General features: G+C 43.3%; 1 protein-coding gene and 1 non-coding gene across 4 annotated transcripts in view; one reads left to right on the top strand and one right to left on the bottom strand.

Moving 5' to 3' along the window:
* Sesn (Sestrin) overlaps positions 1-22,232 on the bottom strand; it is a 127,183-nt gene that overhangs the window by 32,290 nt on the left and 72,661 nt on the right. The window lies entirely within an intron of this gene.
* Positions 2,955-3,027, top strand: TRNAA-AGC (transfer RNA alanine (anticodon AGC)). Its single transcript has one exon. It is a non-coding gene; the product is annotated as a tRNA-Ala (tRNA).

Below are 22,232 nucleotides of genomic sequence, written 5' to 3'. Positions count from 1 at the left end.
ATGTTTACACAGCCAATAAATTTTCCTTATCTCTATTAGGGAAAATTTCAGTTAATCCTCTTCCCGTGTTACTCGTCTCTCGGTCACTCCTTAATCTCTCTAAGCTGCCGAAACGGACGTCGGATTAGGATTAGGGTTAAAGGGTTGAACGGAATCGCGTGGCGAAGGACGCCGATGCACCTCCTCGGTCACGGAACGGATGACTCACCGACCAGCGTTACGACGCCCGATAAGCGTCGTCACGGTGGTTCTCGCGAAATAAAAATAGGGTCACGAATTCCCTTACTGACATCGGCGTGCATGACGGACGTACACGTGCCAGGGACACGCGATCCACCGTGACGGCGCGCACGCATGCGATTCTGGAGAAAAAGCAAATGCCGCGGAAACGGAGAGCCTGCTTCCGGAATGAATCAAGCAGGGGGGGGGGGCGAGAATTCCCAGGGAACTTCTCTTTGTCCCCGGCTATGATGACCCGCGGACCGGGAGAACTTGGCTACGGGCCGTTACCGAGGATCGTAAAGTTGCGACCACGCGCACGACCTGACACTTTCTCCTCCCTCGACGTGCACTACTACAATACTCGTGGATAGGGAGAATTAATTGCGCAAATTACTACAACGGATTGTACGAGCTTCCACGGTTATAAAGAAAACCTGCCTTGTATTTACATATTCATTAATGAGTCACAGATAGAATCCTTAAAGAGCTTTTTTCAGAATCTAAACGATTTAAGTACTCGTGCAGAAAATAGGAAATTAAACTGAGTCTTGAAACGCGTGACTTGGCAATCAGTTTTTATAATACTCGCGGATAGGGAAAATTAATTGCACAAATTACCACAACTAATTGTACGAGTCTGCACGGTTCTAAAAAAAAAACCTGTCTGGTATTTACATATTCATGAATGAGTCACAGATGTAAGTAAGTCCTAAGCTTTTTTCAGAATCTAGACCAGTGGTGGGCAAACTTTTTTAATGGGGGGGCCACAAAGTTTAAGAAATTCTAGAGGAGGGCCAGAATTATAGAAAAAATGCACTTTATACTTCTCGACCGTGAAAACGTAATTATAGCGGGCCATATACTATCCATTGTTGGATGACTAAAATGTTTTTCTCCTAGTTATCTCTAGTTTTAAGAAGCGTATTGTAAAGATTAGTCAGTAAGGTCGAAATCCACCCTGAGTCACAGGGTTAGAAGTGACCCTCCCCTTCCTATAGGTAGGATATATCCGCTGAATCCTAATCCAGCAGATTCAGTCTGGACTCGATACTAACCGCATTTGTACTGAATTCCTCTACGTTGTGCAGTATTTTGGAAATATACTGTGTAAGAAAATTCGAAAACGCGTAGAAGAGTAGGGGTGACTGTGTCCAACAACACAGGCCTTTTAAGGGTATGCGACTTGATAAAGACCCATAAAACGTAGAACGAAGGTCGTACTGGCGATGGGGGAGGTCCTAGGACAACCGAAAGGTCTGGCCAAAGAGGCACTCTTGGTACAGCCGTCCTAGTGTTGAGACATCGAGAATAAATACGAGAGTTGACTATATCAAGTATTTTTGTTACGCCCACGAGTTTTTATTTAAACCGTTCGCCACCCTCTTCATTTTACAGTTAGATTTTTGGCAAATCTTACAACTGTTACACTCAACCGAACCTAGTTTCCTTACGAATCCTGAACACAACACCATGTCGATGGGCCGTCGGCGGGCCGGATTAAATAATTTCGCGGACCGGAGTTGGCCCGCGGGCCGTACTTTGCCCACCACTGATCTAGACCATTTACATGTTCGTACAGAAAATTACTCAAAATGTATGACTTGGTAATTAATTTTGTAAGTCGCATCTAAATTAATTCTACGTCAAACTAATGCAGTTATAATCAACGTTTATACATGCCTATACAATCGTGTGCTTCTTTAGTAACATTTTACGACCATTGTGCACTTAAACTGATACGCCTTGGTAATAAAACTAATCGTTGGCCAAATGATTCGGTACAATCTATACACTGTTTAAAAGACTTCAATAGTGTGCAGATATATATGTGTGTGTGTGTGTGTGTGTGTGTGTATGTACATCAGTAAACATGGCATATAGACATTTAGAGCGATTAAAGGTACCTTTGTTCGAGGCATGACTCAAGTCAACCGACTTCCCGACTTTTTCCTTAAGCACATAAACGCGTTATCTGACTGGTATGTACATGTTGAACGGCACGGGTAACGGATTTCAAACACGTGGCACTACATTTACATCGGTAACATCATCTTTATCCCATCGTCAATGACGCATCCTTGTAAACTGTAAACGATCTCAAGAAACAATGGGTCCGGTTGTTAACAGCCCAAATGGGGCAAGAGCAAGATGCTTTGTGAGAAAACAAAAAAAAAAAAAAAAAACGAGAAGCTATAAAGAGTTCTAATCTGTGGAATAATTTCCAACAATTCCAACTGCTCTAATTTATAACGAAACGAATCAATAATTCATTGATTTTTTCATAATCGTAATTAATGTAACGAGATTACGTGAAGAGGGAATGAAGCATAATTAACGAATTTGGATAATAATAATCGACGAATTGTAAGAAAATTAGAAGATACAAAAACTGTGTCCCATCCATGCAGGCCTTCCTGAGGGTAAATATACTTGGGCCTAAAATGTCATGAAACATGGTTCTTTCTACTGACGCAGATGAGTCCTAGGACTAAGGCGACTAATCGTCTTAGCGACCACATCCATTAAAACAGTTTTACACGTTAATATTTAATCCTCAGATTAAGTCGTGTTCTGAGTGTCAATCAGAATTTAATCTTACAGAATGGACAATTCTTCCATTATAATTAACCAGTTGTCAGTTAATTGCAATTTGCAATCGATTGAAAGAAATTGGGGCAAGTTATCAGAGTCATCCCCCTAAAATTTAGCGATATTCTCACGGTGTTTATCAAGGGGGCGTAGCTCAGATGGTAGAGCGCTCGCTTAGCATGCGAGAGGTACCGGGATCGATACCCGGCGCCTCCAAGTTTCATTTTTTCTTTTTTTCAAAAATCAACATACACGAATAATCTTGCAGTCAATTTTATATGAAGTTCATAATAAAAATACCTAATATTCAAAATGAATGTCATTATCACAGAACACGAGATCAAATGATAGGACAAGAGCGTACTCTGTATTTACTAGGAACTAATGTACGTTTGATAGACACGTAATAGAAACAGTAATAAAACAAATTAAACGAGACTGATACATTACTGTTGTATTGTTTGTTTCTGGAATCGATCCGGTTCTAACAGTGATAAGTAGCTCTGGTCGCGAGCCTGTCGCATTATCATGCCAAACAGCTGCGGTACAAAGATTTTCTCTAATGGTCCGCACACTAATCGACGGCTTTCACACACACATACACAGTGTACTCATGTACCAGCGCGATGCATTCACTACGCGAGTAAATATATAGACCGAGTTTCTTTACCACGCTATGTAACAATACACTGTGACGCAAAGCGTATCGCGTTGCTCCATATTCGGGGTTGCTCCGAAACGCAGTCTCTCGCTACAGCTGTTGCCCATAAAAGCTGGAGTAATTTAGACGCAGAGGTTAACAGGGAAAATGGATAGAATAGCTAGGAGAGACCTTCCAGCGGTTTACTACTTACCGCTTTGTCGAAAGCACTTTTGCCGATTGCGCCGAGTCTACTGGCGACGGGGAGAGAAAGAACAACGCACCACGTGCCGCGTTTGATAGATAGTAACGTGCGAACGACGTGCCGCATGGTGTCACACCGATTATTTCGAAAACCCGGTGCTTAATGAGGCATAGATTGGCATTATCGAGAAATATACAGACAGTCAGGAAGTGTCATCAGAAATTCGATTACACGCAGGAGGAGGAATGAAGTTCGATTTCGTAGAACGCGAGGGTAAATTCAGTCTACAAGCCGAAGCAGTAATTTCATGGAAATCAATGAAATTTATGGTCGTACAATAAAATACTTAAGAGCGATTGTTTATTTGAATCGGATTTACTTTTCAAGGTATCTCAGCCGTCGTGTTAGGTGATACATATGTATATATATAACTAGATTAGATCTTTTCCGTTATCAATCAGACGATCCTGATACCGTTATTTGATAAGCAACACCGAATCACAATGAATAAAATGCGAACCCTTTGCCAGTTGATTAAACAAATAAAGCTAGCGATGATTATTGGCAAGTGCCGGGTTCACGTGGCCTCGAGAGATTTTGCAATAACAATACACTCAACGTGACTGATAAAACAGGGATCGCTAACATCCGGATCGTAGCCGGTTTCGTTCCTCGAAAACATCGGACTTCAAACGTTATCGGAATCGAAGAGCAGCGAGCGCACGACGTGTTATCACTGTTGTTGTCTATTGACAACGAAATATCAATCCGAATAGAAAGGCGAAAATGCAGTCTTGTTATTGGAGGACAATAAACGATTTATCGATCCACGATTAAATCGTATTGCAACGTTCCGTGCAATTTTCTACAATGTCTGACGAATTTTTTACGTCAATAATGAAATAAATAATACATTTTCGATAGTATTGTGTGAATAATAAAATATACAAACAACAGTCGGAATATTTTTATATAAAGAGATCTGAGAAAATGATTTATAGAGATTTGTAAGATCAAAAGAAGCGAGGTAGATAGATTGATTATCGACTCCGAGCGCGCGGAGTAAACAACGTGTAGATAATATCTGGTATGAAGAATGTTCGATTGTTTTTCTCGAGCCCTGAGCAAACATAATCGACACTTACCAGACTTTTTTGCGACGTTTAAGGTCGGCCTTAAATAGCTTCTGTCTTGCATAATTTCCGCTGTACACGAGGCACGGCGGACCATAATCTGTTTACTGAATATTGGATGAACCGTTTAATAGCTGTGGTTTCGCCAGATAGCGAGTATCCCTGCCACCTGATAATGCGGAAACGTTCTAAGGCAGCCGTGACATGGCCTCACTCCAAACATCTGCATAATGTCTTATGTTCGTTTCGATTGCATATACATATCTCTGTATCTTAAAGAACGGTATTGCAACAGACTGTTCGGAGTTAGAGTAAAAAAAAAACCTCAAGTCTAAATTCGTAAAGCCTTTCGGGACAATTAATGGGCTAATAAAAGTATGACATGTTTAGACATCGGAAGTTATAGGGTTATTTCGAATCGGTCGTAATCTCGATCAAGGTTTAAAACCGCAGGTCTTAAGTAACGAGATTTGTGAGCGACGCATATCAGCGGTTAAGCAGTTGTTTTTTCAAGCTGCCGCGTCTCGCCTCGGCAGGAGGGGTAGAGCGGGTGTTATTTGTCGAACGATAATCGAGAAACGATTAAAGCCTGTCTAGAGGTAGAGGAGAGACGGCACATTTGGTAGCCGGCCAGGCATCGGTGACGTAAAATGTCGGATAAATTCGGCGCTCGAAACATCGCAAACGAAGGGAAAAAATAACAGCCACCCCCACCTTGAGGCGATCGGTGCAGTGACGTGGCCAAAAATTATCTGCAACACAGTTTCCAGGCCCTATCGTCTATCGGCGCGGGAAACCGTTTGGCGCAAACACACCGGGCGAAACATTTCGTAAACAACCGATATCACGTTCTCGACCGATGGCATATTTTTCCGCCAAAAATTCCTCGACCGACATCGGACCTCGATCTCGTATTGATCTCCTTCCCATCCCTGTTTCCCTGTACTATGTCTCATTTGTACCAATGCTTGTTGACCGATTTCGTTTGGAATTGTGAAATAATTTATTTGTTCGATCGAGTCGACTTCCAGATGAGAAAAACAGGTCTTATCGAAATTGCAATTACACTTACTATCGAAAAAGTCGAAAAACGAAGCAGTTAGAATTATTCTACTTTTAAATTGATAGAAAATATTAGGTGAAGTAAAAAGTTCTGAGCCTTTTTTGTCTTTATTTCGACGATGAAATTGACTTCTTGAGACCAGCCTTATGCAAATGGTTCCAAACGGTTTTCTGGCTAATCTTCAGTTCCTGGGCAATAAAATAAGTGCTCGCATGCCGGTCTGACTCGACGATTTCCATGATTTTATCAACGTTTTCGACGATTGGCCTACCAGAGCGTGTCTCATCTTCGACGTCCATATTACCAGAACGGAAACGTTGGAACCACCGCTTTGCTATTGCATTCGATACTGTATTGGGTTCATAAACAGCACAAATTTTTTGGCCGCCTGCATCGCTTTTTCCCCTTGGTTGTAGTGGTACTGAATAATGTATCGAATTTTCTCATTTTTTACCTCCACTTTGGAACGCACTAACACACAACTGGATTCACTCATCAAAAAATTGTCACAAGACTTTTTTTAAGGCGTTAAGTCGCCTTTAATTTGCCGTATACAATGAGAAGATACAACGTATACATCGTAAGATATGGCTCACCAAAGCCATGTAACGAAAAAGGCTCAGAACTTTTTACTTCACCTAATATAATTCATATTAAACGGCTGCATTTTTACATGAACACATTCTGTCACAAATACGTATCTCCCGTTCACATCTCAATCCCATTCTCTATTATTATTTCTATCACCGTTATTAAACTTTACGAACGGTTCCCACGAGCAAGGGTGGGTTTTACCTTGGCATAAATTTATCAAATTACACGTGGTATCGGACGGCGATCGGCCAGGAGCTGCTCTGGGTCCCTCGATGCTGCGAGCGAGGTTTCTTTTGTCGCGGACGAATCTGCGCGGCGCTCACCCTTACCCACCACCGACGTTGACTTTTATGCCGGTAGTAAATTAAGCCCGGAGGAAACGCGGGAAAGCGTGGCATGGTGGCGAAAAGCTCGCCGTCCCGGTCCGAGCCATAAAATTTCCGCTCCTCGGCGATTCGCTTCTCCACGTGTTCCGTTTGAAACGCCCCTCTTACGTTCTCGATACGATCTAGGGACGTAAGTACACGCGTGACGCGTTTTACGATCGCCGATATAAAACTGTGTCAAACTATGTATCACGTCCTTTTTCTCATTTCATCGGAGTACACTGACGCTCATAAATGGACTCCAGATTTTCTGAGTTTATAACAAAAGGTAAAAGTAAAACAGTGTAAAATAGAAACTACGTGTGAAGTTAAATATAGATTTCGTTATAAATGATTCGAGGACCGACAGTTTTATCAAATCTTATTTTATATCAATTTTCCTTTATGGATTACTTATGAACGGTAGTGTACTCAGGATCAATAATTCGAAAAGGGAAGGTCCCCCATGTGGAACCGTCATTAGCGGATACGATCCGGGAGTCATCGATGGCGGTCGTAAATAGGAAGCGATAATAAAAGAAAAAGGTATAAAACAAATTTCTGTTCCGAGGGACCGGCGATCGAGTCCCTCATTTTCTTACGGCCGTAACGCGCCGGGATTCGATTCACGGTAAATAGAAAACGACGATAAAAGGAGGAGACAGATCGGAACAAATTTCAGTTCCGGCGAATGGGCACGGAACGATTCGTTTTTTGGGTTTGCTCGAGTGAATCCGCTGTCCCCTGTCAGGAAGTCAGTGATCAGAAAAGGGTACGAAGATCGCCATGTGTCGATGGAATAATAAAAGAGACCCTGTGAAAGAACCATCGAGCTAAAGCTGCTCTTTATAAAACTTGGAGAAAGTTGAAACGCGTTTCCGGTGGAACTGTTCGCTCTTATATGTAACTTTCTCGCGATTTGTCAACGAAACGGTTAAACGTTCGTGGCGAGTGACGGGAGGAAAGTGACTGAAGCGGCCGAACCGGCCGAGGAGGAGCGCCCTTTGTAACGAGGACGATATTAGACACCGTTCGTGGAACTCGTGAAAGGACCGTTACAATCCGGAGTTCAGCTGGCCCATGGCCTATTATAACGCATGGAAAATTAGAGACACGGACGGAATTACTTGCAAACAGGAAGCCGAGCGTCGCCCGACGGGGGAACGGGATCAGCTGTTTCCGAGGATCCTAAGAGGAGCTGCCTCTGGCGCAGCTTTCAGGAAGCGTTACGAGGGCATTAAAGTTACATGGGTCGATCGAATATTTATGGAAACCGCGCAGGGGTTGAAACCGTTTCGTACCGGAATGAGAAGATCGCGTACGTAATCGGGGGTATCGGTGTTTTGACAAGAGGCTCGGAGGGACGGAGGCGAGGAATCGATCGAACGAAAGAAACACGGAATAATTATCGACGATCGGCAAACAACGAACTCGGTTATCGTGCGACTGATGCAACACGGAAACAGGTTTCGTCAGCTGCTGCAAATAGACGACGCGAGACTATAGATAGACTTAATCAGCCGTAATTGTGCATTTTGCAGGCAGCGCGTTTGATAACGATCGTGAAAGCTCGCCGACGATCGGATCGAGACACCCTCGGACGCATCGCTTTGTTCGTCGACTAATCGGCTCGACGAAAATAATGTTCTTTCCATGATGAATGAAAAGAATACTTTCTGTACTTTTAAATGTCTGATAAAATTCGCTGTACGATCGGCCGAAGAAAATAAACGTGCGGAGAAGTCCGAGTTCTTGGTAGAGACTTTTGTCTGACAATGAGAACTTATTCTATGATCAACGAATGAATTTGCATGAGCGATTCCGTTCTGCGTTCACGTTGATACGCGAGGCTTATTCAACACGACTATCGTGACCCATATTTACACCGAAGCCGAGGGGTGATTATACTCCCTTGATTCTGCCCCTCCACGGTCGCGGGCCATTGATGCACTCGTTCGAGGGTCACAGCGATTCGGAGTGGAACGTATTCTCTTACCCCTTCAGCTAGCTGGCTGGGTACACGTCACAACAAAAATTGATTTGTTACCCGCTGCGTTTTCCGGCACGGGAAACATTTTCACGCGCGAGCGATTATAAAATAGTTAAACCAGCTGAGACACGTGAAAGAATCGCATCACCGCCGGGATGAGCCAAAGCAAATATTTAACGTTCGTTGCGTTCTATTTATCCTCTCCACATAAACCGGAAAATTTTCTCGTATTTGCGGTTTGTAATTCTAGCAGGAGCACAGAGACCGATAGAATAATCAAATAAAGACCCCGACCGAGGCGTTGAAATCACTGCCACCGCCGATTACCTTCCCCCAGGCTGGCCCGAAGACAACGTGACTAATCGCAACATTTCAAAATGCCGTTTATCACTCCATCATAACGACAAAGCATTATTCAAATGCACACACGTGTAATTGATACGAAAATAGCTGCATTTATCTCTCTCTCTCTCTCTTTCTCTCCGTCGAGACGTAACTATGATCAAAACGGAAAATTGTGTAATTGAAAAATGTTCCAATATATTCGTGCATTCACTGGTAGGCAAATATTGATTCCCTTTCAGCAGATTCAAATCACCGTGGCTCTCTTGTTCGCAATCCGCCCTGATCTCGCGGGACTCTCCCCCATTCCAACTACTCGAGGGTCCTCACGTAATCCCTTTCCCTTTAAAACCCCGTCGTCCTTACCGTTCTCCTTCCTAACCCCGTGACCTACCCACAGGCCTAAGCCCTACTGACGGTCGGACCGACGTGATTAGTGGCTCGAGCATAATGGCAGCGTCTGTTGAAAAAGTTACGTTGTGCAGCATAGTTAATAGTGAACCAAAGCGACACAAGTCACGTGAATTCCTCACGTTTAATTAACCAGTTAAGTGTGTTTGACGACTATATCCGTCATGGAAGAATGGCAGAATTTTGTGTTATGACGGCTATATCCGTGAATAAATTCATTCATTTTCTAAAATAAAGTCGTCTTTTTGACCGAATATTTCAACAGCGCCACTTACTCTGTGTTTGACGATTATATCCGTCATCGCTTGATTATCGCGACACAGACTGGGGCGCACTTTGCAAAATGATCGACACAGTTAACTGGTTAAAACACGAGTTGCGACCGTCTGACGCGATCTGCTAAACCGATTCAATAATTGCATTCAACAGTCATTACCTCGTCATTAATATCCATCGAATGTTTATTTTTATATATATTTTTTTATATACAGAAGGAGAATTAAAAGATTAATGTTTGCGATCGACTGAATTCATACGAAACGATGCGATTTTAAAATTTATAATTATCTGGCTTAATTTTATATAGTTCTCTTAGGATTATAATTGCAAATGGCGTTTGAATAGCGCAAGATGTATAGTCATTGTGCAGATGAATAATTGTTTGTTCATTCATTTTTTCAATTGCTGACATACCGCATGCATGCGAAGAGGCGTGAGTCGAAATAATAGAAGGTCAAAAGTTCCAGTCCCGGTTTCTGTAGCATTTAAATATGATTACGAAACGAAACCTGTATGCGAATCACGAATCGTCGCTGGTAAACAAGGAGAAGCCACTAAACTCGTTAGGTTCGGGCACGAAACCTAATCGAACCTACATTTCCTAATTAAATTGCCAACTAAATTCACGCGTGTGCATGAGTTACAGTTTTCAGGACAAAAATTTAGAAATTTTTAACACTACATAATTTAATTTTCAAATCAAATTGACAGAAGGTCAACATATTTCTATTTGCTGTTTCATGCTTTTTGCATTGAAATGCTTAAAATATAGCAGATTCATTCTCGAATGAAGTACAAACATAAGGAAGAAGACTTAATTAGATCAAAATCTAATCTAATCTAAATCTTTCATCTGATCAAATCAATTTACATTAGAAATCTGATTTGGTTTAAGGATGCTGAATTCTGGTACTCTTTATTAACTGCCCAGTGACTTATGAACGGGAGCGGACGCGTGTAACGAAGTGTCGCGCGACAGTAGCGTTCACGTGGAACAAACAGGCTCTCTGTAAAGCTCGAGCCGAGCAGTAGCCGTGATCCCAGATTATAAGCGAGGCGTTAAAGTCACTTTGCGAAACCGGTCTTGAATGTGGTAGCGAGGCCTCAGAGCCAAGCCGAGAGGGAATGCAATAAAATTACTAGGCAATTGTATCCACGTGCCGCGAACGACGAAAGGACAAGTAGTTTCGGTTTCCAATCTGGTGTCTACCTCAGCGGCCGATGATTAATAACGCCGCGATCCAAACGAACGGATACACCTCGTGAGATCCCGTTCCCTCCTGTCCAGTCGTAAAAAAATAATAATGCACCGTGATCGATGAAGAGTGTTATTGGTAGAACGTCGGTCGAGATTTTTTGTTTTTTAAAACCGTTCCATGTAGAGGCAGTGAATGCCTCTTGGAAACTAATTGAACATTTTACAATCTCGATAATAACGAAATTGTTTTGACGGCCGATAAAAGCCTGGTTCGAAAATACGTGTAATAAAAAATGATTTCGCCTGATAACAGCGAAAAACACCCTGCAGCGGAATTGAACCCGCTTATTGAACTCGCTCGATGAAACGCTCAATCAAACTTGCATATATCAGCTTTTGTTTACGTTACCGAGTATTTCACGGAACGGGACGTCATGCGCTTCCAACTGTGCACGATTATCGTGCTTTCTCGCTTCGCTCCGTTATCTTCTCGCAGTTTTCAGCACGTACGTAAATCGAAGCTCAAAGTTCGACCTTCAACTTGCGCGAGCAAAGACGATGCCTTCGAGATCGTTCATCAAAACGATTTTGAGCATTTTTCTCTCGCGACGTCCAGAGTGAACACGCGGCCGACGGGAAAACGTGCTCGTTTCCCCGGACCGACTGTATTCCAGGTTAATTTCTGCTCCGACTGCGTCTCGGAAAATTCCACGAACCTTTCGTGCGCACAACACGGAAAGTTAAATGCTTCCTTTAAGAAGGGATCCCTGCCTACAAACGCCCTTCGCACCCTCCGTCCGGGTCCAAGAATGCAGGTAGCCAGTGTTCGGCCGGACAAAGGAAAGTTACTCCGAGCCTCTACGAATGTTCATATTCCCCATCGGTAGACTCGTGAAAGGGATGGTCGTTCACCAAGGACAAAAACGTGTCGGCCAAGAGGTTCCATGACAAAGCGCATGATTCACCAGCGTGTCGTTTCCACGTCGCAGCGTGGTTAACCCCTGACGAAAGCCTCCCCGACTGTTGCGTAACAACAGAACGAAAGGGAATAATGATAAGCGATAACGCGAGGACGAGCATTGCACGCCTCGAGGTCTCCTCTTCGGAACATATCATTTACTTTGCGCCTTCACGGGCCGTTTAACCGTTGCGTTGATTTTCTCTTTCTCACGAGGCAAACTGCCACGATTCATGCAAACGTTATTGCCGTTACGCTTACGGATCGCTGCTCGTATGATTCGACCATTTTTAAGCGTTATATTAACACTTGCCCGGTGTAAGAGTTCAACGTTATGCTCGCCGGTTTTTCATTAGCCGGACCGGTAATTAAAAATAAGCCGCGCGTGGCAAGAAACACTCGAAACGAGGCCGCCTTAAGAAAATATGAATTTATATATATAAAGAACACGATATGAATTAGTTGTATGTGATAAACGAAATTATTAATTGCTGACTAAGCGAACATGATTTTACACGGAGTTACACAATAATTAGAATTTCAAAACGAAACAGCTGAAAAAGCAGAGGAGCGATGAATGGAACGAGGAGAGGATTCGGTAAACAAGCCAATTCCGAGTCGATGAATTATTTAAAGGAAGCGCGATACGAAAATAGAGAAGCGATTCACGAGCCGATTACCTGCTCGGAACTTTTCCACTGCCACGCGTGAATTCGAATCGACGTGCTTCTTACCTCTGTTGTTCCCTTAATTAGTAGTGACGTGCGTTTTATTAATCAGTCGTCAATACGACATCGAAGTTCAACGAAAATTTGTCACCCTTTCAATTTAGACTTTTAATTTTAATTTATTCAATTCACGGCCAGTGCCCAGTATAACACATGATAGAAGCATGTAACAAAATATGATATAAACACAAAAAAAAACTTTTGATAAAGATATTTCATATGCAGAGTCAATTAATCATTTTATGAAGTGAATTTATTATACGATCATCGATTCCTTTTTGTATTTGGTTAAATTAAAATGGATTTTCATCTGGCTTTATAATGAAGTCACTGATCAATGATGTTTTTTCCTGAGTCAATCTGTATATTTCAACGAAAGGAATAAGTTTTGAAGAATTTTGTTCTTGTGAAACCTATTTAGAAACGAATTTGTACGGAGAAATCTTCCAAATTGCTCTTCACATTTTTATTTCCACGCCTGTATCCTTTTCTAAACACTGCTCGATCATAAAAGTGGAAAGAGAGGAAGAATAAATCTCAGTTGCCTCATAGAATTTCTGCTCCGACTGCGTCTCGGAAAATTCCACGAACCTTTCGTGCGCACAACACGGAAAGTTAAATGCTTCCTTTAAGAAGGGATCCCTGCCTACAAACGCCCTTCGCACCCTCCGTCCGGGTCCAAGAATGCAGGTAGCCAGTGTTCGGCCGGACAAAGGAAAGTTACTCCGAGCCTCTACGAATGTTCATATTCCCCATCGGTAGACTCGTGAAAGGGATGGTCGTTCACCAAGGACAAAAACGTGTCGGCCAAGAGGTTCCATGACAAAGCGCATGATTCACCAGCGTGTCGTTTCCACGTCGCAGCGTGGTTAACCCCTGACGAAAGCCTCCCCGACTGTTGCGTAACAACAGAACGAAAGGGAATAATGATAAGCGATAACGCGAGGACGAGCATTGCACGCCTCGAGGTCTCCTCTTCGGAACATATCATTTACTTTGCGCCTTCACGGGCCGTTTAACCGTTGCGTTGATTTTCTCTTTCTCACGAGGCAAACTGCCACGATTCATGCAAACGTTATTGCCGTTACGCTTACGGATCGCTGCTCGTATGATTCGACCATTTTTAAGCGTTATATTAACACTTGCCCGGTGTAAGAGTTCAACGTTATGCTCGCCGGTTTTTCATTAGCCGGACCGGTAATTAAAAATAAGCCGCGCGTGGCAAGAAACACTCGAAACGAGGCCGCCTTAAGAAAATATGAATTTATATATATAAAGAACACGATATGAATTAGTTGTATGTGATAAACGAAATTATTAATTGCTGACTAAGCGAACATGATTTTACACGGAGTTACACAATAATTAGAATTTCAAAACGAAACAGCTGAAAAAGCAGAGGAGCGATGAATGGAACGAGGAGAGGATTCGGTAAACAAGCCAATTCCGAGTCGATGAATTATTTAAAGGAAGCGCGATACGAAAATAGAGAAGCGATTCACGAGCCGATTACCTGCTCGGAACTTTTCCACTGCCACGCGTGAATTCGAATCGACGTGCTTCTTACCTCTGTTGTTCCCTTAATTAGTAGTGACGTGCGTTTTATTAATCAGTCGTCAATACGACATCGAAGTTCAACGAAAATTTGTCACCCTTTCAATTTAGACTTTTAATTTTAATTTATTCAATTCACGGCCAGTGCCCAGTATAACACATGATAGAAGCATGTAACAAAATATGATATAAACACAAAAAAAAAAACTTTTGATAAAGATATTTCATATCCAGAGTCAATTAATCATTCTATGAAGTGAATTTATTATACGATCATCGATTCCTTTTTGTATTTGGTTAAATTAAAATGGATTTTCATCTGGCTTTATAATGAAGTCACTGATCAATGATGTTTTTTCCTGAGTCAATCTGTATATTTCAACGAAAGGAATAAGTTTTGAAGAATTTTGTTCTTGTGAAACCTATTTAGAAACGAATTTGTACGGAGAAATCTTCCAAATTGCTCTTCACATTTTTATTTCCACGCCTGTATCCTTTTCTAAACACTGCTCGATCATAAAAGTGGAAAGAGAGGAAGAATAAATCTCAGTTGCCTCATAGAGTCTCGTCAGAGGCCGTGAAATTTTCCCCATTTCCGGGTTCCGCAGGACCGAGAAAAATAGCGGATAATAAAACAGGTGATTAATGACTCATTGATAAATGAAAACAAATTATAGAAACGCGATGTTCTTCTCCGACGAGATGAAGACGGCAGTTTTAAAGTCACACGTTCGCCGATGATTTTTCTTTTAAAGATAAATCGTTATAAATTTGGAGAACACTGTTACTGTCGGTTTTGAAAATCCGCCGGTATTTATACCGGGTCGGAATTCGATCAAGAATGTGCCGGCTACCATCTGTTGTTTGTTCTTCGGTGCCAAGTTTCCATGCTCACAGTCAATTCGGTGTTACGTCGACGATTGAAAAATTGAGACCCGCGTGTCATAACTAATTGTAAAACTGGCATCAACGTCACTAGAAACCATCGTCGAATATTACAAATGTAAATACATCATTTCCCAGATTGCTGCAAATTTTCCAATAATAGCAGCATACAATAAATATCATTTAAAATTCCTCTAACATATTATGAAACTAAACGTTTTATAAAAATCTAACAGACACTCGCATTAGTTATGTTTACGCATAATCGAAATGAGAAAAAGAACAGATGAGGAGAAAAAATGTGAAACAAAGAAATCGATCGGATCGTAGGAACAATGGGGGAGTCGCATGCATATTGCATGTATCTATAGTGCTCCACATTGCATCGCGAAATGCAATTCAGGCGCACCTGTAACCGCGTCGCTCGTAAAAATATCTATACGAGGTTAACGAACGAAAAATAAATTCCGCGCGACGAGCGGCAGAGGAGACGCGAAATTTCCATACTGTAATGGTAATATGTCGGTGAACTGCATAACCCGATCGGCTACAAAGGACCGTGTACTCGCCGGAAGCAATGCGCCAGCGAACAGGAAACACTAGGGAAAATTCGTAAATATTTGATCGAATTCAGGGAACAGCAATACATAACAAGTAAGGCGCGAGATAAGAAACGAACGGCACGCACATTAAAACGAAGAAAATAAAAAGTGTAATCCACGAAATCATATAAATAATTTCTGTTTTTTAAAAGACAGTTTTGCAACTTTAGGTTCGTATATTCAGCTTCTGACGATCATAGATTATGGAGATTAACGATTGACTAACAGCACCCTTACGCCAAATCTAAAAATGGTAATTCACCTTGGCTGACGTATTTACGTCAACGCTGACGAGGATAGAGGTATTAATATTTGAAACGACGACTATAAGTCCCTTCAACTTTCGTAGGAGGTGGCTATTTCCGTCCCCTAGAGAATGAGATCCGCTGACAGCTCGGATAACTCAATTAACAGAGCAACACAGTGTCCTCCACCCCCACGCTCCTCTCTCTCGTATTTTTCAAAATAACATCCCCGGAGTGGACGTAAATAAAAAATTCTCTCATCATATGTTCTCAAGTTAAGAAAACATCTCTCGACGACTCGTTCTCCAACTTCAATTCCCGAGTAACTAAAGTTATAACTGGGCTGCGGGTTTCGTGCATTTAGAGAGTAATTAACTGCGCAGAGGATGTAAAGAGCATGCGTCATGAAAATACGTGAAACATCCGAGGGGATGATAAATTACATTTTTTAAATGCGATTAAATGTTTTGTTTTCCTTGCAACTCCGTCTTTTCTCAACGTCTCTATCTCAACAGGAAAACGCCCGGGGGAGGAGGGAGGGAGGGAATTTTGCAAAAGGGGAATCGTTATCGAGATATCAAACGGCGGAAAACAAGATAATGAACGGAAGTGTGATAAGCGGAATGATCGACCCGTAAATCACCGGGTAGAATGAAAAACGTTTATTGGCAGTGACGGTATCAAGATTGTCCTGCCGGTTACTTTTATATTCATGCTATGCACGCGGCGCCGTTTTGTACACAGCGTACACGCAACGTGCAGATGCATGTATGCACATGCATTTAGGTCTCTCCGGCGGTGGGTACATACAATATGCACGCTGCAAAATTAGCTCCGCGTCCTGACTTTCGTTCTGTTACCAACCGGGAGAGGCATTCTCTTTCTTTCCGTTGGAAATATCCCCCCCCGTCGCCGCGGAGTTCCGCCCATTATGCTGCACGGCGATCCGTCGGAAAAATGTTACCAAGAAAAATTTACCTAGGAACAACACGTGCACCGCTGGAAATTAATTTGGTAGCTTCATTTTCCCGTTGAGAACGAAACGGGAGCTTCAACGGCGATACGTCTAAACGCGAGAGACGTTTCGTTGGTACCACTCGGGTTGAGAGGGACGCAGGCGGAGGGTGTGTGTGGGGGGGAGGGGGAGGGAGGGGGTTGATGAAACAACGCCCGGGGCGAATTTCCATTTCCCACGTAGTCCATCTAGGTGCGCCCTTGATGCACGCGGAGCGCAACGCGATTGCCGCAATCGTGCTGGCAGATAAGATTACGTAAAACTGCGAGGAGTTTGGCTGGTCTAGCCTGACGGAGGAGCAAGAAAATAGATGTACAAAGGAAAAGAGGCGGTGGTAGAAGAAAAACTTGCGCGTGTTGAGGTAGAGACGGATGTGTCGAAGAGAGGAGGAAACGAGAACCAGAAGAAAAAGGAGAGGAAGAAACGAACACACAAAACGAGAGAGAGAGAGAGAGAGAGACCCGGGGCGAATTTCCATTTCCCACGTAGTCCATCTAGGTGCGCCCTTGATGCACGCGGAGCGCAACGCGATTGCCGCAATCGTGCTGGCAGATAAGATTACGTAAAACTGCGAGGAGTTTGGCTGGTCTAGCCTGACGGAGGAGCAAGAAAATAGATGTACAAAGGAAAAGAGGCGGTGGTAGAAGAAAAACTTGCGCGTGTTGAGGTAGAGACGGATGTGTCGAAGAGAGGAGGAAACGAGAACCAGAAGAAAAAGGAGAGGAAGAAACGAACACACAAAACGAGAGAGAGAGAGAGAGAGAGAGTGTGTGTGTGTGTAAGAGAGAGAGACAGAGACAGATCCGTACGACCGCTGGCACCAGGCAGTCTGCTCCGCTCACCTCGCGAGCAATGCCAGCCCGAGATTGCCGCTCGGGTACTTGACTCGCGTTCACGAGCGTGCACGAACACGTACGAACGAGCAGCTATGTCTGCGGACCGATGACCAGTCGCCACGGAAAGGAGAAGTGACCGCCGTGGCACAGAAGTATTCGAGTTCCCTCTTTCGTGGCACACACGCCCGGCGAAAGACGCCGCGGCTCGTTTCCGAGTACTTTCCTTACCTGGTCTCATCGAACCCTCGGAGAATCCTCCCCCCCTTTCACACAGACCCGTCACCGTTCCGAGGAAACCATCGCACCTTTTATACCCTTCGATTCGTTGGTTTTACACATTTGTAACCAAGTAATTTCTTAAGCTTATCTGGACATTAAAATGCAGCGATAAGCGTTATCTCTCGGTGTTATCGAACGAATATATCGGGTGTCCTTGAGAAGTTCTCGCGGAATTGCACCGGCCGCGCGGATACAACATAATTTGACAGCGCCGCGGCAATGGAAAATTCATATTCCCCGAAGGGAGGAACAATAGCTAAGCGTCAGTCCGATAAGACGGATTGAATATGTATTTACCGGGTAGGTGATAGAGGGAAAGGATGTGAGGCGAACGGTCGAGACGATCGGAGGAAAGCCGGGATCAGAGAGGGGTTGCGTCGTGGCAGTGCCACGATATTCTACTCTCACGAGATAAATCTGTTGAAGCCCGGGAAAATCGAGCGGCTGCCGGGAAATCCTCGCCCGGGGCGTTGGGAAACGTAGCTAAACGAGATGAGAAAGCGGGTCGGGAACGGGGAAAAGTAAGTGGAGACGCTGGGAAAGGTCGGGCGAGACAAGAGAAGATACGGCTCGATTCTAAATTTGGCCGGACCGCGGCAGCGGTAGAAGCACGGTCTGCTTAAGAGCACTGGCAACGCTAAGGGAGAAACCGAGTCTAGGGGGCTGGGCGGGCGAGGTGTTACAGAAGAGGCCGTTCATTGTTTGCGATGGTCCCGTCTGTATATACGCCTCGTTCTAATTTCCTTCCTGTTTACGTTTGCCATCGTGTGGCCCACTCTATCCGCTTGCCAGCTTAATCGTATATTTTCGAATGTTTTGCCTGTTCATGCCCAAAAACGTTTGCCAGTTTCTATCTTGAGCGAGTTAAGAAAATAATTAAACTGCACAGAATAAAAAAAAAACCACTAGACATAGTAAAATCTAATAGAGCAAATTCGGTGGGTCGATCGTCGGACAATGCATCGTGGAAGATTCTAGGTGTGAGCCTAGGTGAAAAATTTTCCACGCGGAGTTCCAGGGCTAGCGTGACTCACGTATTGCAAAAGATAGCTCTGACGTTGCGATAAAGTTGCAAGGTCCCCGATAGTCGTAACGAAGTCGTTCCGACGCGCCGGACGCGAAGGGAAAATTTTTTTTTGTAACCGCGACCAACGCCCGTATGCTATGCAGAACGACACCGAGATACGTACGCGGGACCCACCACCGTGTCAGCGATTTACGCGTAACTCGGTGCCGGCGGCGGAGCTCGTAACTTCGGGGGCCGGAGTAGCGCAGGTGTCGCCGGAAGTCATTTTACGAGCGAACGGAAACGTAAATCGGAGCGCGGCCTTCGTCACGGGCCCGAGGATACTGAATACGACCGGGAAGGTCTCGGTCGAACGGCTGTTGCACTTAAATTAGAACTAAACAGGATGAAAAACAAACAAATATTTCAAACGTCTCCCGATAAATAGACGAGATAACCGAGAATCTCATTTGCTGCTTTTCCTACCGACCCATATAACAATTCTTTTGAGAATATCAAACACAAAAGCTATTCAATTCGCTAGAATAAAGGAAGTATAATTCTTATTAAATGGGGGACGTTAGTTCGAAGATGGGAGAGGTTCTAGGAAATGGGTATCAATTCACAGGTGACCATGATCATACGTCCGAGGTATTTAAGATTCGTTCTGCGGTGGAGCACGGTATGGTATGAGCCAGAGGCTTTAAAGGACCGAGGCGAGCGTGCCGCAAGCTCTTGAATAGATTCAATCGCCGGGAGTGTCTTCTCGGAAGTGCCCGGTTGCATTTAAATGTCCCTCCGGTCAAATAAACAGACCGACCGCTGAATACCGATGGCCGTTCGATACGATTTTTGCATTCGAGCTCCGTTGATCTCAGCAGTTTTATGACGTACGTCCATTTGCCAGCAATACGTATGTACATAATTAACAATAATACGTGGCGTAGTAAAAGCTTTCCACGATTCTCGTCCAAGGACAGATAACTCAGGGTTACAATTCACGAGTATCAATGAAAATTTCTCTTGTTTTTTTCTCTGAATCGATTTACGCCTACGAACTTTAATAATAGGATTTTCCATGATTCGCGAAAAGAAATAATCGCCCAGTTTTTATTTCTCTACCTGACCCTTAGCCTGGGCACTCGTAACACAAAAAATGGAACAATTTTTTACAGTCTGCCATTGATAGGGGAAATATTTACAGCCACAAGCTGTAGATAGATGTACTTAAAAATCTTCGTTACGTGTTAATGCATACTTAAACATTAACTTTAGTTAGCAAAAAGAACGTAGTTTCTTGAAACAACTTTCAAACAGTCTGCCATTTATTTGAGCACAAGGCAAGATTGCGCGATCCATGAAAAGCTTATTGGCAGATGGTTTTCTCCAGTACAAGAATAAAGCGTACTTATGTTAGTTAGCAATTAAATCGTATAACTAAGAACAATTTTTTACAATCTGCCAAGCTCAATTTAGGCTAATGTTAGCGTAAAGTTGACGAAATTTCACAAGGCAGACTGTTTGAAAATTGTTTCAAGAAACTACGTTCTTTTTGCTAACTAAAGTTAATGTTTAAGTACGCATTAACACGTAACGAAGATTTTTAAGTACATCTATCTACAGCTTGTGGCTGTAAATATTTCCCCTATCAATGGCAGACTGTAAAAAATTGTTTCATTTTTTGTGTTACGAACGACCGGTCTACCTTGTTCCAACTGTGAAACACGTAAGACAATGATTACGTAGAAGCGTGACTACCTCAACACGTTTCTCGACTCCAGGAACAGAGCAGCACGGTTTATCCAACAATAAGATTTTTCTTAATCGTCAGATAACTACTGCTCCGTACCTGACGTTACAATTGGAACTGCTGCAGAAAGATAAAAAAGAAGAGAAGCACGCGGGTGACGATGTATTCTCATTAAAACAGGACGTCACACGATACATCTGTCTGAACATGTTAGCCTTGGTCGTCCAACAAAAAGACAAAGTACAATAGCTCGGCGGCGAATAGTTGCATTCGTTGGTTCACGAAACGTACCGGAAAAAAGAAATCGAGAGTCGCTTTGTCACGAACGAGCGTGAGACGAATATAGAGAGAGGAGCGACCGCTCTGACTAATCGATGATCTCGTCAGTCGGGTTGACAAGCCGCCTCTGAGTGATCGTAATCGCACGGTGCTTCAAGGATAATGTCCCGAGGCGACGTTTCGTGGGTCTCTGCCAAGGACGCCTGCCCACGGGATCGCGTCGTATCATCAGCGATCGTTGATTCAACGAAGGAGGAACACCATGGAAAAACACGGTGCTCGACTTTTCCCTGGAAGCCAGGACGCACCCGAGAATCGAACGAGGATCTTACGCAATAAAACTGGATCGATGAATTCCGTGAAACAACGTGCGAAAGTCATCCAGCGGCTATTTTCGTTCTTAAATTCGAGCGAGCAACGAAGGGGGGATTCCGAGATAGCTTTGTTCCTAGGAACCGAGTCGTCATCGCAGGAGAAAATAGTCTCAAGTGGTAAAATGAAAAACAAACGCATACGCTGTTTGATGTAATGCCACGTGGTGGTAACTATTGTATATAGGAATAGGTTCACAGAAACGAGATTTATGAGGCGAGGGGTTTAAACATCTGCGTTGCGATGCTTTCTTTTTACGAACGAGATAGAAAAGTGTGTGAGCACCCATGGTGTCGACACCAGTTTCACCATACGGCTCTTCTCAACTTTTATACCATTTCAGCGCGATAAACACTTACGATTATATTTTAACTCTCTCGTTATATCAAATGTAATAAAAATTTCTCTCCTATTATGTTACACGTTAACATCGAAGCAAAAAGGTATCATTAAAGAAAATGAGAAACCTGTGCAAATACGAGGCGTGATTAATAAGTTCGTGGAAGGACAAGTGCATACCGCGAAAGCTGTTAGCGTCTTCATTACTTATTCATAGCCGCGTTACATTCTGCGTCCAGTAAATCGCGAGCGGTCTTTCATTGTACGTTACTTTTTTATATTCCCGGTTCACGCGAGCGAGCGGGTAATTCCAATGATTCCGACGCAAGTAGAAAAAAAAGTACTGAAATAAA

Source organism: Ceratina calcarata, unplaced genomic scaffold (genome assembly GCF_001652005.2).
Source record: "Ceratina calcarata isolate Rehan_Ccalc_2016 unplaced genomic scaffold, ASM165200v1 scaffold379.2, whole genome shotgun sequence".
NCBI lineage: Eukaryota > Metazoa > Arthropoda > Insecta > Hymenoptera > Apidae > Ceratina > Ceratina calcarata.
Note: the sequence above shows the minus strand (reverse complement) of the source record. Positions and strands in the feature narration are given on the sequence as shown.